Source organism: Ptychodera flava, chromosome 3 (genome assembly GCF_041260155.1).
Source record: "Ptychodera flava strain L36383 chromosome 3, AS_Pfla_20210202, whole genome shotgun sequence".
Lineage (NCBI taxonomy): Eukaryota > Metazoa > Hemichordata > Enteropneusta > Ptychoderidae > Ptychodera > Ptychodera flava.
The window spans coordinates 23,955,909-23,974,833 of record NC_091930.1 but is presented as its reverse complement, the minus strand read 5'-3'; the positions used below and the strand labels follow the sequence as shown (position 1 = coordinate 23,974,833).

The following is an 18,925-nucleotide window of genomic DNA, read 5'->3' as shown; positions in this document are numbered from 1 at the left end:
ACATGCTATATCAGAGACAGGGACATGCATTACATAAGAATTACAGGGACATGCATTACATAAGAAGGAAATGTCTGTATATTAAAGGGCAATACACTGTGGACACCACTCACAAAAAAAATGATGATTGCCCAGATTTCTCTCGCGCTCTAAGATCAGACTGTCCCATCACTGAGTACGTTTGACGCTCGACTGCGCTGCACTCTGAACAAATGAGTCTTGATGACCTTGCAAGAAAACGATAAAAAGTCAAACCAAGTTACACCGAAGTCACGGATGTAGGATGAATAATACAGCTAGGATGCATGAGGACATTGGCACCGCGCATCACCTTCCGCTTCGCGGTGGCCGATACGCTGCGCTAATATCCTTGTCATCTTTTGCGGTATGTTCGTAATTACCTGATAATATTCAAATATACTTCTAAATGAGAAGATATAAAAGTAAACTATATGCAAGTTTCTCTGAATATCTAAGCGGTGCGAAAAGCACGTTTTTATTCGATGAAACTCAATAAATCCATTTGCTAGCGACACACTTTAAAACCAACTCAGAGTATTTTGTTACATCAGAGATTAATCAGCGTTGATAATAAACTTATGTAGGTTTTCTGATGGACACAAATTTGATCACATTGTTGTGCTACAGTAAAATTATTCTTTGCCAATGTTTCAAAGTTTCGGTATAAAAACAAATATTATTTATCGAGTTTTAACACAAATTAAGACCGAATTAAATAGTACGCCGCATATTATATAATATGATGGTTAAGCTCAAAAGAAAACGCAGGTCTATCTCTCTATCTATCTATCTATCCATCTTATCTATCTATCTATCTATCTATCTATCTATCTATCTATCTATCTATCTATCTATTTGTCTATCCTTCTATGCTTCTATCTATGCTTCTATCAATCCTTCTATCCTTCTATCTATGACCATTCAAAAATTGAAAGGGGTATTTCTAGAGTTAAATGATAATAAGCGTGACGAAAATTTTGAGCAATTGCTGTAAAGCTTCACTAGTCATATTCATAAGCAAATGGCAGGTTACATCGAATCAGAAACCTGTTCTTAAGAGCGTGCTCTTGTATAATATCCATCGTAAACGTTAATATCAGAATGCTACACTAATCTTGTTTATAATCTTGTTTATTTGATCAAAACCTTAGGTATATCAGTAAGCATGGGCGGGTTCCTGTCGGTTGAGAGTGCCAGTTACAACCTGCAGGTAAAAATCTATTAATGGCTGAATCGAATAATATAATACATTTCTTAAAGTGTAAGTTGTTTATTCATGTATACACAATTTCGATGCATTTTTATTTTTAATAGCAAAAAGGTAAGAGCTATATACATCGATCATAACGTTAGTATTTTCCATATCTCGTCGATATGATAGTAATAGGTATTTGTACTTGTTCATTACTCCTCAGCAGTTGCTATTCAGTCAAGACTTTGTTTAAGAAACCAAAGGACGACACTTGTAGATTTCCATGCAGATATTATCTTCTGATTGGTCGAAACTTAGGCTGTTGCATCTCGAGTTATATTAAATTTTACTTTTTTAGGTATTCGAGTCTAGACATCCTTTGGATTCCCGTTCCATTTGTCTGCCGCAGAAGAAGTAGACAAAGGACAAAAGTTACAATTTAGTTTGTTTTATTATTATTCTATGTAATAAAAAGTGTAAAATATATTTGATTACACAATTTTTGATAATATTTAGCCATGTCTACAAGAAATGTAGTTGTTTTCATCGTCTCTGTCTCATTGTTTTTCTTAGCTAACATAGCATCACTCTTATATAAATGTGAAATAGTACTCACTAGGATTAATCAATCAATTGACAGAGTATTATAACATTTTTGTTCGAAATAAAATTATACACAGATCAATATAATTCATCTGCCTCTTGTAAATATTTTCATTTTATACATGCAAATTAAAAGTGTTAAAAATATCACCTTGGCGCTTACGATTCCTTGATCTTCCTATGAACCAGTAAATGGATAGGACACTCCACTCCAATTGCTATTACTGTGGTCGGAAGGCCTATGACCACTTCAATACGAAAAGTCGTCCCATCTACAAATTAAATATTTATATGCGTCAACATTGAAGAACAGTTTCGTATGGAATTAAAACAGGGTTGAATGGAATTTTGGGCTAATGGCTAATGTAATTCGCCTTTTCAGTAGATTATTGAGCTACCAGACCAGTAATATCTCTCTCCTCTCTCTCTCTCTCGCTCTCTCTCTCCAGTCTCTATCTCTCTCTCCTCTCTTCTCTCTCTCTCTCTCTCTCTGAATTCATCTTTAATCTGGTTTACCCTGCCAAATTGTGACAGTCGTATTCATTTGTTCTTACGTTTCGCGGCAATTTGAATAATTAATTACAATGCATTAAAATTGAGGAGTAGAGCTTTTCATTTTATCGGAGCAGCGTTATGTTTGCAACCGTTAAATTCATCGCCAGAGAGATCCCTAGGTAGGTAGATCGATCGAATCGTCCATTGAAAGACGGTAACATTAAAATGTAGTTTGGTGTCATCTTGGCAGCTCATGCATTTGTAACGGAAAAGTAACCAAAACTAGTCATTCCACTGTTAACTGCAATTAATGAATACGCGCATGTGAATCTCTTCGCAAGTATTACTCTGCACACGCTTCTGAAGTCTCGGGCCTTTCTATCACTAACTTAAAGCGAAAGAACACTCTTAATAACCCTTGCATATCATGACAGATGTCATGACTTACAATAGCAGCTATCGATTTTGTTCAATTTGTAACATAATAATTTATGAATGATTGCGCAAGAAGACTTTCTTTCAAAGAATGTTAAGAACGATTAAACAAAATATAACACTCACAATGAACGTTGATTTTCATTTCTACTGACGAAGATGCTACACTGCCATTGTGAAACTTGGTGAAGGCCTTACATTTGTAGACGCCGTCATCCGATTTTGCAATGTTGGATATTTGATGAACAATATCTGATGCATTATCAGAAATGATAATTATTGCATCGTGCGGACATCGTCATTTTGTAAGGACCAGGGTTTCCATCAACTGTTTTGCAGCTGACAACAACATCATCTCCCTCCATTACATCGGTTGCTGGCGTAACTGTCATATTTACTTCTGGAAAATCTGAGTAAAAAACAATTAGGTATAGTACTCTCACATTAACATATATACTGACAGTTCTGTGTTTCCTGGTCGTTGTCGTCTTCAAACCCTGGGTACCGTACTCCTCACGGGATCTTCGCATTGGTCGAAGTTCAATGGAGGGACATAACTAGATATAACGTGTCTAGTCTTTTCTTTTCATTTACAGATCGTGACCTTTTACAGTCAGTCTAATAATTCAAGAAACTTCAACATGGGATGTTTTCCACGAATACACTATGTCCCTCGTCCAGTTTTCTACCGTGCATAAAATTTCTGGATTCATCGATATTTTACCGTTATATTTTGTAGAAGTCCTTAAAGCTGGGTTTTGTAATTTTGATTTCCTTTGATTTTAACAATTTGATGCATCTATGTATATATTGTGATGCGATTTTGTAAATATACAATTTCATATTGATTAAATGATTTGTTTGAAAACTACTACTGCTGCCGCGGCCGCCGTCACCGCAACTACCCACCATCACAACAACCACCACCACAACCACCACCACCACCACCAACACCACCACCACTCTACTACTACTACTACTACTACTACTACTACTACTACTACTACTACTACTACTACTACTACTACTACTACTGCTTCTACTACTACTGCTTCTACTACTATATTCCATGTTTTGGGATGAAAATTTGTCATCAGAGCAAGGACTATTTTCCTCAATTTTGCTTTTGATACCATTTAACTCGAAATACTGTTAATCAGATCAGATTTATAGACGCAAATTATGCTTCGCAAATAAAGAGAGATGGCACATGCCACATGAAAGAACACTCTTAATCACCCTCACATATCACGACTGATGTCATGACTTACAATAGAAGCTATCGATTTTGTTCAATTTGTAACATAATAATTTCTTAATGAATGCGCAAGAGGACTTTCTCTCAAAGAATATTAAGAACGATTAAACAAAATATAACACTCACAATGAACGTTGATTTTCATTTCTACTGACGAAGATGCTACAGTGCCATTGTGAAACTTGGTGAAGGCCTTACATTTGTAGACGCCGTCATCCGATTTTGCAATGTTGGATATTTGATGAACAATATCTGATGCATTATCAGAAATGATAATTATTGCATCGTGCGACATCGTCATTTTGTAAGGACCAGGGTTTCCATCAACTGTTTTGCAGCTGACAACAACATCATCTCCCTCCATTACATCGGTTGCTGGCGTAACTGTCATATTTACTTCTGGAAGATCTGAGTAAAAAACAATTAGGTATAATACTCTCACATTCACATACATACTGACAGTTCTGTGTTTCCTGGTCGTTGTCGTCTTCGAACCCTGGGTACCGTACTCCTCACGGGATCTTCGGATTAATCGAAGTTCGATGGAGGGACATAACTACACATAACGTTTCTTGTCTTTTCTTTTCATTTACAGATCGTGACCTTTGGCAGTCTGTCTAATCATTCAAGAAACTTCAACAGGGATGTTTTCGACGAATACACTATGTCCCTCAGCCAGTTTTCTACCGAGAATACAGCTTCTTGATTCATCGATATTTCACCGTTAATTTTGTCGAAGTCCTAGAGGCTGGCTTTTGTAATTTTGATTTCAATTGATTTTAACAGTTTGATGCATCTATGTATATATTGTGATGCAATTTTATAAACAGACAATTTCATATTGAATAACTGATTTGTTTGAAAACTACTACTGCTGCCGCCGCGCCGCCGTCACCGCAACTACCACCATCACCACAACCACCACCACCGCCTCTAAACCTGGTGAATATATTTGAGTCTAGTAAATGATAATTTTTAGCAAGCTTGACAAAGCTTTATATATATATATATATATATATATATATATATATATATAATATATATATATATATATATATATATATATATATCATACATGCTGTGCCTGTATTGCCATTCTTCTATTGTTCAGACGGTACGGTTATGAGCCCATATTTTAACTAGTGAAAATACGAATTATATTTTCACTGTAAACGAACTACTTACAGCTACGCGTACGCGTGACCTTCGCTGGTATGCATGACCGTCGTTGGTATATGTACATGTAAAACAGCCGAGCGAATAAGACAAATAACAATCCGAAACGTCATTATGATTATGGTCAAAATTATGTTGTTTTGCAGTCACTTCATGGGCATTGCACTTCGGCACAAGTACAGTTGTACCAAAAGCATACAAACAAACGTATTGAAAACTTGTATAATTTGCCGACACCTCTCAATTACGGCCGGTTCCGTGGCGCTGCACGGTGCAGTGTTTCGTGACGTCTACGCTGCTGAAGATTACACCATGGATGTATGATTTAAATTTATACACGTAATGATATCGGTTGACAGAGCATCATGATAGAATCGCTTTACGACAAGTTTCCTGTTGATGAGCTTAAAGTATCTGGGCGGTGAATTACATCGTTTACAGTCGTAAATGAGCCACGAAAATCCAACCGCACTGAAAATACTCGCGACAGACAAGGTTGAAGGTGCACATGATATTTCCGATTTGTACCTGTCAGTGCACATGTCATGATCGTGTCTGGTAGCACCGATGCGGTGCGGGTTTCAGATACAATGTACTATCTAGGGAAAGTCAAACTTTCGCTTAGGTTGTTAAAGTAAGTTTAGCTCTATTTAGGCAAGCCAGGAACGAAATATACGAGCAGACGACGGAAATACCTTTGAAATGTTTTATTCGTACAGCAACAAAATCACGAATGAGTTACGACACTACAGCTTACAGTGTACTCACTTCATGTTTTCACTAATCCGCTTACTGAGATGGTAAATTCGGCATATTTGACGTCTGGGAACATGTATAATTCTTCGAGATAAACTGACTGGTACGGGTATTATATCCACTGTATGTGCATTCATAGATGTCGCAGAGCTGCTTGCTCTCTGTGCTCTCAGCTGTTCCAGTTTGAGCGTGGCGCGAGTATTTTGACCCGATTTTTGCGGCCTCATAACTTTCACGCAGGGATGAGGTTATGTATCAAAACACGAAAACACACCCATTTTACAAACTCCCGCCTATGTTTTACATCCACCGTCATTTTAAACTAAAAATAAATCTTCTTCAAATTGTGAAAACCTGTGTCGACATCGTAATATCTAAATTGTTTGCTTTAAAAGTGCTCCATAAACCCTCCTTTGAAGTGGAATGGCCCAATAGCGGAATAATATCAAGAAGTGATACGGTTGTCATCACTCCTTAGCAACCAACTTTTTATAAGTACAGCCTGGAGGAAGCAAGGTCGATTTCAAGTTGATTTCGTCGCTAATTTCGGAGCGTCTGTAGGAAAACAGTCATAACCAAAGCATGCATGTATGATAAAGGGGTTATTACACGAAGTTAGGGCGATACCGCGTCGTATTCTCGTGATGTGTCCGTATTTTGACTCGTTGCTGCACAACTCGTCAAAATACGGACACATCACTCGAATACGACGCGGTATCGCCCAAACTTCGTGTAATAACCCCTATATATATATATATATATATATATATATAATATATATATATATATATATATATATATATATATATATATATATATATATATATATATATATATATATATATATACCATAATATATATATATATATATATATATATATATATATATATATATATATATATATATATATATATATATATATATATATAATATATATATATCGATCAAGAAAGCAGTGTTGAAGACTTACACTGTACATTGATGACGACTTTTTCCTTGCATCTCAGGTGTGACCATTTCCACGACGGCAACGTATAATGTTGAAGTCCACACTCATACACTGCTCCATTATCTAATTTATCTATTTGCACAGTCACTAAACTCTGTTGTCCTTTTCCTCTGTGGAACTCCTTCCCGTTTTTAAACCAAACAAGTTCACCCGGTGCATTTTTGTTTAAGTCGATACTGCAATTCAAGGTAGCTTTCTCCTCTGCCTTCAAAATGTCACGTGGTTTTGACCGAACATCTTGGTAATGTGTCTGCAACATTCCAAATTTGCAATGTTAGTATACAGCAAAATTGTAAATTTTGTTTTTCTTATTGTTCAGTGTTTTCCTCCTTCTTCTTCCTCTACTAATACTAGTACAACAACAACAACAACAACAACAACAACAACAACAACAACTACTACTACTACTACTACTACTACTACTACTACTACTACTACTACTACTACTACTACTACTACTACTACTACTACTACTACTACTACTACTACTACTACTACTACTACTACTACTACTACTACTACTACTACTACTACTACTACTACTACTACTACTACTACTACTACTACTACTACATCCCATCTTTTTGGATGAGATTTTGTCATCAGAACAAGGTCTATTCTCCTCCTATTTATTTTTGGTTATTTAATAACTACAGCTACTACTACTGTTACTACTAGAATAAGTCATCCATTACCCGAAACCTATTATGTATATTATTATATATGTACCAAAGAATATCAATCTATTGGCAGCGAAATAGAGTTGTTTTTAACAGACCGAGATAATATAGTCCCTCTACATCTATTTTCATTTTCTAAAGAAACTGTGACAAGTATTTTAGCTTTTGATTGAGCTAATTAATACTGCTTTTAAATATTTTACTAATGCTTGCTTTCAGCAAAGTATTCCACATGTTTTATCAACTGCAAACCATTTCGAAAACAGGACACGTGCCATTAAATAATGTTTACATAGAAACAATAGTTAAGAAATTATTTCACGTTAAATTATGCAAGTTAGTAATCATATCGTACTACTTTCTATTGGTTAATATTTGTCGCCGACTCCTGAAGAACAATAATATTTAAGCGGATTGTATATCTATGCAAGAAAATAATTATTACAATTGGTGGAACTCTATTTATTTTGAACATTTACAATCAGAAATCTATTATCGAAGCGAAACTAATTTCTCGGCAAGGACGGAACAAAAAAAATGACTAAAATATGGTAGCCCGAAGTTCTATTCTCCAATACGCAAATCATCGGAGGAACTTCAACTCCACACTCAATATAACAGCCTCAGGAAACAGCGTCTTTCTTCGCCAGATGTCCGTGCACCACAGTGTTTCATACACCGTAGATCTGGCAGCCGTACTCGGACTCTGATTGGTATAATTTCGCGTACACTTTTGAAGTTTCAATTATTCTAATTTTATGAAAGTTTATCTTGTTTCTCTAAATACCAATTTTGTTCACATTTATTAAAAATATTTAAGATTTCTGTCCTGAAACGTCTATGTTTGTGTCTGTTTTTGTTGCCTTTTTTGAGATTTACATACAGTGATATAGTGAACTCGGATCGTACGCTGCGTCAAATATTTGCATATAAATAGTAGAAAGTTTCCCTTAGTCAATCAGTGAGTTCACAGCTGAAAAAGGTCATTGATGACAGCATAATTAAGGCGCACTATATAGAATCTATATGCAATCAGGCTATGTCGCGATAGCTGTTTCTTTTGACGGTGATCGACAAAATTGGGGAACATATGTAATAATAACATAACCCCATGGCCCGGAGGGCACTATGTGGCGTTCTGAGGTATTTCCCTCGGGATACGGTGTATTCTGGAGCCAGTACTTTTCCTCGTTTAGCTCAGAAAAGTACTGGCTCCAGAATACACCGTATCCCTCGGAAATACCTTCAGAACACCACATATTGCCCTCCAAAGCCATGGGGTTCTGCCATATCATAAGACACTTACCGATTATGTAAAGGTATGCCGTAGCCCGTACATCGATGTGTACCTGATCACCACACTCATAATAACCTCCACTATTGATAGTCACACGTCGTACAAGGAGATCATACTGGATATTTTCTTTATCTCCTAAAATCTCATATTGCGGGTCGTTTCCGACTGTGGTATTCCCATGTTATTGCCTTGCTGCCCTCCTCCCCGTTCGCCTTTTGTACCCACGCAGCATCTCCTCGTTCACTGTATGTACAGTTAAGCATTGCACTGTCTCCTAGCATGATCAGTGTGTCTTCAGGGGTTATGACGAAGAAACCATGGCCAACGCCTGTTCAAAAGGGATATATATATATATATATATATATAATATATATATATATTATATATATATATATATATATATATATATATATATATATATATACATATACATATATATATATATATATATATATATTATATATATATATATATATATATATATATATATATATATATATATATATATATATATATATATATATGTTCACATTATTGCAGTAAAATGTTAAAATTATCATTAAGCAACATTAAGGCACAATGTCATTCTGAAGGCACTGTTGGTGCCATACTTTGAGATGAGAATATATCAGCAGAACACGGTCTATTTTCCTCAATTTCACTTTGGATACCACTTAACTCGACATAACATTAATCAGGTCAGATTCGAAGACGTGCCTTATCATTTGTCGATATTGCGTGATTGCACACGCAGTCACCATCATCCTTTTCAGAATACCATTCTCTTTGCGTATTGCCCTCGCTACCGCCTCTAAACCTGGTGATTTTATTTTAGTCTAGTAGGTGATAATTTTTATCAAGCTTGGTGAGGCTACCCTTTAAATTGCGTCTTTCATTACAATGGGTTAACAAGATAATGAACTGAAGGTGCTCACGTGTTTTACAACAGGTTCATTAGTAGTAGTTCACTTCATAGACTCAACAGTACTCAACAGAACAACGCGACCTACTAATATGACATCTGAATGGAAGAAATGACTTTGAGTTTGACAAAATTACATACTTAGTTATCAAGCATTGAAATTGACTGCTGATGACTCGACATGTATTGACATTTATCAGTAACTACTACAGTATGACATGCATTACTGCATACTTTTTGACTGTTATGAAGTTGTGTAACATGATTGTACCTTTGACCTGTCTCATGTTAAAGTGACTGACAAACAACGAGCAAGATGTTACGCAACATTTGCAGACCCCAGGATAATCACTAACCAAAACACAAGAACAAAGACAGACATTCTGATAGCAGTTCAATGGAGCACACGACATGCGGAGTAGAAGACAGACTTCTGATAAGACTAGACGTGTATACGGTTTACTGCCAGAGTAAGCATCTCTGACGAGGATTTATTGTATTATGTTTTTCAATATTTCTGTCAATAAACCAAATTCATAAAATATAATTGACACTCGTGTGAGGCGTGTAATAAGAATAATAGATATCTGTTATAACATTATATGTAGCAGGTTTCATCAACTTTCGCACAGTACTCTCAGAGTTAAATTGCTAATTATAAAACTTAATTTAATATGTAAATGACCCAATTATTATCTTAACACGCCCAATACCTCTCAGTACAATTAAATATTTATCAGATCAATATCTGTAGCAAGTTTCATCAAATTTAATGCTGTAATTTTTGAGTAATATCACTAATTACAAAGTTCATCAAATATGCAAATGAGCCCTTAATTAAATCCACACATCTAAATTGTCAGTACAATTAGATATTTCTCAGATCAATATCTGTACTAGATTACACTGACTTGGGTGCCGTAATTATACATCTAATTACAAAGTTCATAAAATATGCAAATGAACCGTTAATTAACTTGACACTACTAAGTGCTTTACACCACAGCTAGATATCAGTCAGATAAGTATCTGCAGCAGAATTCATCAAATTTGGTGCAACTATATCGGAGTTATGTGACTAGTTATAAAACATCATAAAATATGCAAATGAGCTATTTATTAACTTGACACTGCCCAGTGCTTCTAAGTATCAATAGATATATATCCGATCAATATTTGTTGCACGTATCATCAAGTTTGGTGCAGGAATTTCTGATTTATGTCACTAATAATAAAAGTTCATTAAATATGCAAATGAGCAGATAATTGACATGACACTCACAGTATCATCATAATGTTCTGAGATTGTCATCTGGGAAAAGTTTCATGTAATTTGGTGCAGTATTTCTTGATATATGTCGATACTGTCATTACCGTCTCCATAAGGAAACAATAGGACGGGAAAAAATGATATTGCATAACGTCATTAATATGCAAGCCACACTGACCAAAATCTAATCAGTTCTTAAAAGTAGCATATGGTACCTTTGTACCAAATCTTACTAGAATCTGTTCAGGAGTTTTTGAGTTATCGTGTAAACAGACAGACAGACAGACAGACAGACAGACGACGACAGACAGACAGACAGACAGACAGACAGACAGACAGACAGACACACACACCACAGAGACAGTCAGACAGACAGACAGACAGACAGACATCGCTATTACATTACCCACGTGTGAACACGTGAGGTAAAAACCTTTAATTGTTTCATACAGCAGGTGCAACTTGTCTCCTGAATTTTTCATTATATTATCGTGCATTGCTAAGTACACATTCAAACAAAGTTTGTAATAAAGCATTATAATTTTTACGTATATAGGGGTACCAGAAATAGAAAAGTATGATCTTAGTGACATAGTGAAATATATCTACACTGTCATTCCGTCTCCATAGGGAAACCATTGTACGGAAAAATAATATTGCTTAACTTCATTAATATGCAATCAACACTAACCAACATCTAATCGGTTCTTGCAAGTAGCATTTGGTACCTGTGTACCACATGTGACTTAAATCTATTCCGGCGTATTCGCGTTATCGTGTAAACAGACAGACAGACAGACAGACAGACAGACAGACACACTAACATACACACACGTGTGAACACGTGAGACAGTAAAAACTTACGATCAAGAGCATTCCTAAAACAGCATACGATTTCTATGAAAGTACATGGTGCAGCGTTCAGTATGATGAAGGGCTGAGTCAATTATCAAGTGACGTCCCTGATGGAAATAATGACGCATGCATGTTTTTAAACATTGATATATTGATGAACGAGACATTTTGCATTAGTCTTTTCATCATGAGGTTTCTTTAGACAATAGAATATTATATCTGGCTGCGATGAACTTCATTTACCGTCAGGTAAATGGCAAAAAAGAGAAAGACAACTCGGACCGGTCTTAGAGTGCATTTTTGGTAACGGGAATCAGAGTTCGCAGTCCCAGATTGCACTGTTGCTACCTGTACATAGCTTAATATACAGACTAATTGGAAATTTGCAAACTTTATTTATTTTTAGTTATCGCACGCTCTTCGAAATTGAGGCCTTTACGTCACAGTCTTGCTATTGCTCACACCTTGAAAGAAATGACCCTCAATGTAACCCTACCCTGATTGTGAGGGCCCTCACTCTCGGCTCCTCAATTGTCAATATCCAGTGCTCTTACATACCCCTAATTGTCCAAATCATCAATGAAGTAAAATGGTGTACTTCTTTGTGGTTCATTTTCAGAATACTTATAACTTATGGATTATTCGTATACATAAGAGACATATCAGACATCACAGTTAAATCTCTGAGGCTCAGGGTATAAACGATATGCATTTATTATTTTTAATTGCAAGAAAGTCTGTCCATATTTCACCCAAAAACGTAGACCACAGAAGGAAGTATAAATTTCAGTATGGGCAATGCTGCATCACTATTTCTTTTCGTCAAACCATTTATCCGTGATGTTCTCGCGGAAATCATATGAGACTATCGAGATTGAGTCATTACAAACGTCTGATAATTTTGTATTACGACTATGATTAATGTAATAAACAACATTTCTGAGAATTTACAAATACATAACAATTACTGCATCTTTGCTGCATCGATTCTGAAACATAATATATGTACAATCTCCATGTTTTTGCATTACACGGAAAGGTCAATGCTCTATCACGTGACATCATTTTGGGTGACCGTTCTGCATCCTACAAATGATTAGTTAATTAATTGGAGAGAGCCTATTGATATTAAGCCAAAAATTGTAGGTTACAGAAAGGCGTATAATTTTCTGTACCGGACTGATGCCTCACTATTTGTTTTCTTCAATACAATTGATGCATGGTGTTCTCGCGGAAATTCGAAATTTAATAAGCTACCATCAAGATTGTAAATATTAGCAGTAAAACATGACACAATATCTACAATAATTTCAAGTAGAGATAACATAACCACCAGCAGTAAAACATCGCAAACAATTTTCGATAGAATGTATGTTCTGAAAAATATGGAAAGAATAGTCACATTGGACAATTTGTGACTGTATTTTATAATGATAATAACATGTCAACCTATGTCAATCAACCCGTGGTCAAAATACACTGCGTCGAAAAGTCACATAGTTGTTGTCAGAATTCAGCGTCATTACAAACGGCTGATCATTTTGTAATACGACTATGATTAATGTATAACCAACATTTCTGAGAATTATCAAATACATGAAAATTACTGCATCTTTACTGTATCGATTCCAAAACACATAAGCAATATACAATCTCCATGTTTTGCATTACACGGAAAAGTCTTGTCACGAATACTATGATATTTTGTTTGCCATCGAAAACGTAGACACCTAAAATTATCTGCGCATTCGAAGTTTAAAAAAAATATTTCCGCCGACACAGAATCGATGCAGGCTGTGCAGTAGTAGACTCAAAGATCCTTCGCTCGAACACGCTCCCTCACTCCAAGACGGGAGCGTAGAGAGCGCCCTCAAGCGTCATACCTTTCCGTCTAGTGCAGTGGACACCCAAATTATTCGAAAGGAAGGTCATATCTAAATGAAAAAAAATATTCGATTTCTCTCTGAAACGGAGAAATGTCATGCTATCTGTCAGAGGTTTGGGGGAAGGCAGAAAATCGCTGAATTAATGTCAAAAATCACTCAAATAAGCCACAGATATTGAGGACGCTAACACTGTGTGACTTCATCAACTTCAAGCACTGGGCTAAAACCCACACTTTGTTAACGATATAGGTGATTGACATTTTTGAACAATGGCGTTTCTTGACCTTTCGTAGCGGGACCAGGGTGTTAATGGTGCAGTTTGATTACGCCGAACCGTGAATAGCTTTATCACGTCAAGAGTTCGTTGACTTTACACTTTTTTAAACAATGCTGTATCCATGACAACCTTAATTTTTAAAATGTTTATTTCCCCTGTCGACTACCTTATATACGTTTTATGCACATATTTTACTTTCATTGTTGTGGTCGTATTCAATCGCAAGTACTCTATCCTACCGTAACAGAGATTTTATCGAATTTCAATAAATCTTTGGGAGATTATATTGAAGATGTTACCTGAAACCAAAGAGTTACGTTGTTTTTAATTTGGCGAGTATTAAGTTGTAGGACCTGAGCATTGTACCCGCTAACATATAATTAGTCGCATCGCAAAGCTCGAATTAGTCTACAAACGTGAAAAAATATCGTTGTGATAGTAATTTCTGCAGTTTCGTTTAGCCCTTGGAACTGCAAATATTGCGTCACACACTGTTTGACACTTAAGTAAGCACGAAATAAATATATGCTGATTTTGTTGGCGACGTTGCTGAAAGTGCACAGAAGCATGTGTTTCAACAGCTGAACTATAAATAGTAGTGTAGTGTTTGCTAGTCGTACTGTTAACTTACCTAAAAGAGTGATAATTGTCTGGAAAAGACAAAATTAAATGACATCTCTTGTACGGCTTCCTTACACAATGGCGTTTCTAGTCTAAATACACATAACCTTGAATGGAATAAGCGCAGGCCACGCACCTTCGTCAACTTTACACCTTAAAGAAAAACTCTATCACGTGACAATACTTTGATTGACCTTTCAACATCATACAAATGATAATGAATCATTGAATGTCTCAAGTCTTGTCACTTACTTTGCAATAACGGTTTTGTATGCATTTGATAAGCGACTTTTGGACATCGTCAACTGCATTTATTATTAATAGAAGAGAGTCTGTTGATATTTTGCCCAAAATTGTAGGTCACAGAAAGACGTATAATTTTCTGTACCGGACTGACGCTTCACTATTTGGTTCCTCCAATACATTGATGCCTGATGTTCCCGCGGAAATTCGAAAATCAATCAGCGACTAATAAAATTGTGCACACTAACGGTAAGAACATGAAACAATTTCTACAAGTTCGTTAGAGATAAACGTAACCAATAGCTGTAAAATATTGCAAACAATTTTAGATAGAATTTATGTTCTTAAAATAGGGAAAGAATAGTCACATTTGGACAATTTATGACTGTATTTTGATGACGATAACATGTTAACCTTTGTCAACAATCCGTTGTCAAAATACACTGCATCAAAAAGTCACATAGTTCTTGTTAAGAATTCAGAGTCACTACAAACGTCTGATAATTTTGTAATACGACTATGATTAATTTGATAACCAACATTTGTGTAGAATTACTTAATCTTTGTTGTATCGATTCCGAAATACATAAGCAATATACAATCTCAATGTTTTGCATTACAAGGAAGGTCTTGTCATGAATACTATGACATTTTGTTTGCCATCGAAAACGTATATGCCTGAAAATGTCTGGGCATTCGAAGTTAAAAACACATTCCACGGACATCGAATTGATGCAGGCTGTGCAGTCGTTGATATAAGATCCGTCGCTCGAACACGTTCTCTCCCTCCAACAGGGGGAGCGTAGAGAGCGCCCTCGAGCGACGGACCTTTCCGTCTAGTGCAGTGGAAACCCGAATTATTCGAAAGAAACGTCGTATCTCAATGGAAAATATATTCAATTTCTATCTGAAATGGTGAGATGTCATACTATTTGTGTGAGATTTCAGCGGGATGGAAGAAGATCGATGAATTAATGTCAAGAATCACTAAGATAAGCCACAGATAATGAGGACGCTAACACTGTGATTTCATCAGCTTCAAGCATTGGGCTAAAACCCACACTTGTTTGTCGATCTTTCGTAGCGGGACCAGGCTTTTTATGGTACAGTTTGATTACACCGAACCGTGAATAGCTTTATTATGTCAAGAGTACGTAGACTTTGCACCTTTTTAAACAATGCTGTATCTCATGACAACCTTAATTTTTGAAGGTTTTTTTTATCCTGTCGACTACCTTATATACGTTTTGATACACATATTTTACTTTCATTGTTGTGGTCGTATTCAATCACAAGTACTCTATCCTGCCTTAACAGTAATTTTATCGAATTTCAATAAATCTTTTGGATGATCATATTGAAGAAGTTAACTGAAACAAAGAATTATGCTGTTTTAAATTTGGTGAGCATTTAGTTGTAGGACCTGGACATTGCATTTACGTACATATAATTAGTCGCAGCGCAAAGCTCGAATTAGTCTACAAACGGGAAATAATATCGTCGTGATAGTAATTTCTGCAGTTTCGTTTAGCCCTGGGAACTGCACAATATTGCGTCACACAGTGTTTGACACTTAATGGTTAGCTCGAAAGGAATTTATGCTGATTTTGTTGGCGACGTTGCTTACAGTGCACTGAAGCATCAGTTCCATCAGCTGACCTATAATAAAGTAGTGTTAGTGTTTGCCAGTCACACTGTTAACTTACCTAAAAGAGTGATAATTGTCTGGAAAAAGACAAAATTAAATGACATCTCTTGTACGGCTTCCTTGAACAATGGCGTTTCTAGTCTAAATACACCAAACCTTGAATGGATTAAGCTCCGCCCACGCGCCTTCGTCGACTTTACCCCTTAAGACTATGCTCTGTCACGTGACATTACTTTGAGTGACCTTTCTGCATCACAAAAATGATTATGTATCATGGAATATCTCCAGTCGTATCACGTGTTTTGGCAAGAAGGGTTTTGTATGAATTTGATAAGCGTATTAAAGACTCGTCAACACCATTTATTACTAACTGAAGTGAGTGTTGATATTTTGCCCAAAACTCTAGGTCACGGAAAGGCGTATAATTTTCTGTACCGGACTGATGCTTCACTATTTGTTTCCTTCAGTACAATTTATGCATGATGTTTCCGCGGAAATTCGAAATTTTGAAATTAATAAGCGACTTTCAAATTGTGCCCACTAACGGTAAGAACATGTGACAATTTCTACAACAATTTCAGTTAGAGATAAACATTACCGATAGCTGTAAAACATTGCAATCAATTTTCGATATCATTTATGTTCTGAAAAATATGGAAAGAATAGTCACATTTGGACACTTTGTGACTGTATTTTAAAATGACGATCACATGTCAACCTTTGTCATCAACCCGTGGTGAAAATACACTGCGTCAAAAAGTCACATAGTTGTTGTCAAGATTCAGCGTCATTACAAACGTCTGATAATTTTGTAATACGACTATGATTAATGTAACAATTTCTGAGAATTATCAAATACATGAAAATTACTGCATCTTTGCTGTATCGATTCTAAAACACATAAGCAATATACAATCTCCATGTTTTGCATTACACGAAAAGGTCTTGTCACGAATACTATGATATTTTGTTTGCCATCGAAAAAGTAGACACCTAAAATTATCTGCGCATTTGAAGTTAAAAGTATATTCCGCCGACACAGAATCGATGCAGGCTGTGCAGTAGTAGACTCAAAGATCCTTCGCTCGAACACGCTCCCTCACTCCAAGACGGGGAGCGTAGAGAGCGCCCTCAAGCGTCATACCTTTCCGTCTAGTGCAGCGGACACCCAAATTATTCGAATTCTCTCTGAATCGGAGAAATGTCATGCTATCTGTCAGATGTTTTTGGGGGAAAGAAGAAGATAGATGAATGAATGTCAAGAATCACTCAAATAAGCCACAGATATTTACGACGTGAACACTGTGTGACTTCATCAACTTCAAGCACTGGGATAAAACCCACACTTTGTTAACGATAAAGGTGATTGACACTTTTGAACAATAGCGTTTCTTGACCGTTCGTAGCGGGACCAGGGTGTTAATGGTACGGTTTGATTACGCCGAACCGTGAATAGCTTTATCACGTTAAGAGTTCGTTGACTTTACACTTTTTTAAACAATGCTCTATCCATGACAACCTTAATTTTAAAATGTTTATTTCCCCTGTCGACTACCTTATATACGTTTATGCACATATTTTACTTTCATTGTTGTGGTCGTATTCAATCGCAGTACTCTATCCTGCCGTAACAGTAATTTTATCGAATTTCAATAATCTTTGGGTGATTATATTTGAGATGTTACCTGAAACCAAAGAGTTATGTTGTTTTAAATATGGAGAGTATTAAGTTTTAGGATCTGAGCATTGTACCCACTTACATATAATTAGTCGCATCGCAAAGCTCGCATTAGTCTACAAACGTAAAATAATATCGTCGTGATAGTAATTTCTGCGGTTTCTTTTAGCCCTTGGAACTGCACAATTTTACGTCACACAGTGTTTGACACTTAAGTAAGCACGAAATAAATATATGCTGATTTTGTTGGTGACGTTGCTGAAAGTGCACAGAAGCATGTGTTTCAACAGCTCACCTATAAATAGTAGTGTAAGTGTTTGCTAGTCGTACTTTTAACTTACCTAAAGAGTGATAATTATCTGGAAAAGAAAAAATTAAATGACATCTCTTGTACGGCTTCCTTACACAATGGCGTTTCTAGTCTAATACACATAACCTTGAATGGAATAAGCGCAGGCCACGCACCTTCGTCAACTTTACACCTTAAAGAAAAGTTCTATCACATGACAATACTTTGATTGACCTTTCAACATCATACGAATGATTATAAATCATGGAATGTCTCAAGTCGTGTCACTTACTTTGCAATAACGGTTTTGTAT

The 18,925-nt window shown here is 36.1% G+C and overlaps 1 long non-coding RNA gene across 1 annotated transcript; it reads right to left on the bottom strand.

Annotated features, from left to right (window-relative positions):
* Positions 1–359: 359 nt before the first annotated feature.
* On the bottom strand, positions 360–16,840 carry LOC139125744 (uncharacterized). The gene is made up of 7 exons (XR_011550342.1): positions 16,704–16,840; positions 8,933–9,251; positions 6,908–7,196; positions 4,131–4,412; positions 2,873–3,155; positions 1,968–2,088; positions 360–1,613 (listed from the first exon to the last, which is right to left on the bottom strand). It is a non-coding gene; the product is annotated as an uncharacterized lncRNA (long non-coding RNA).
* Positions 16,841–18,925: the final 2,085 nt, after the last annotated feature.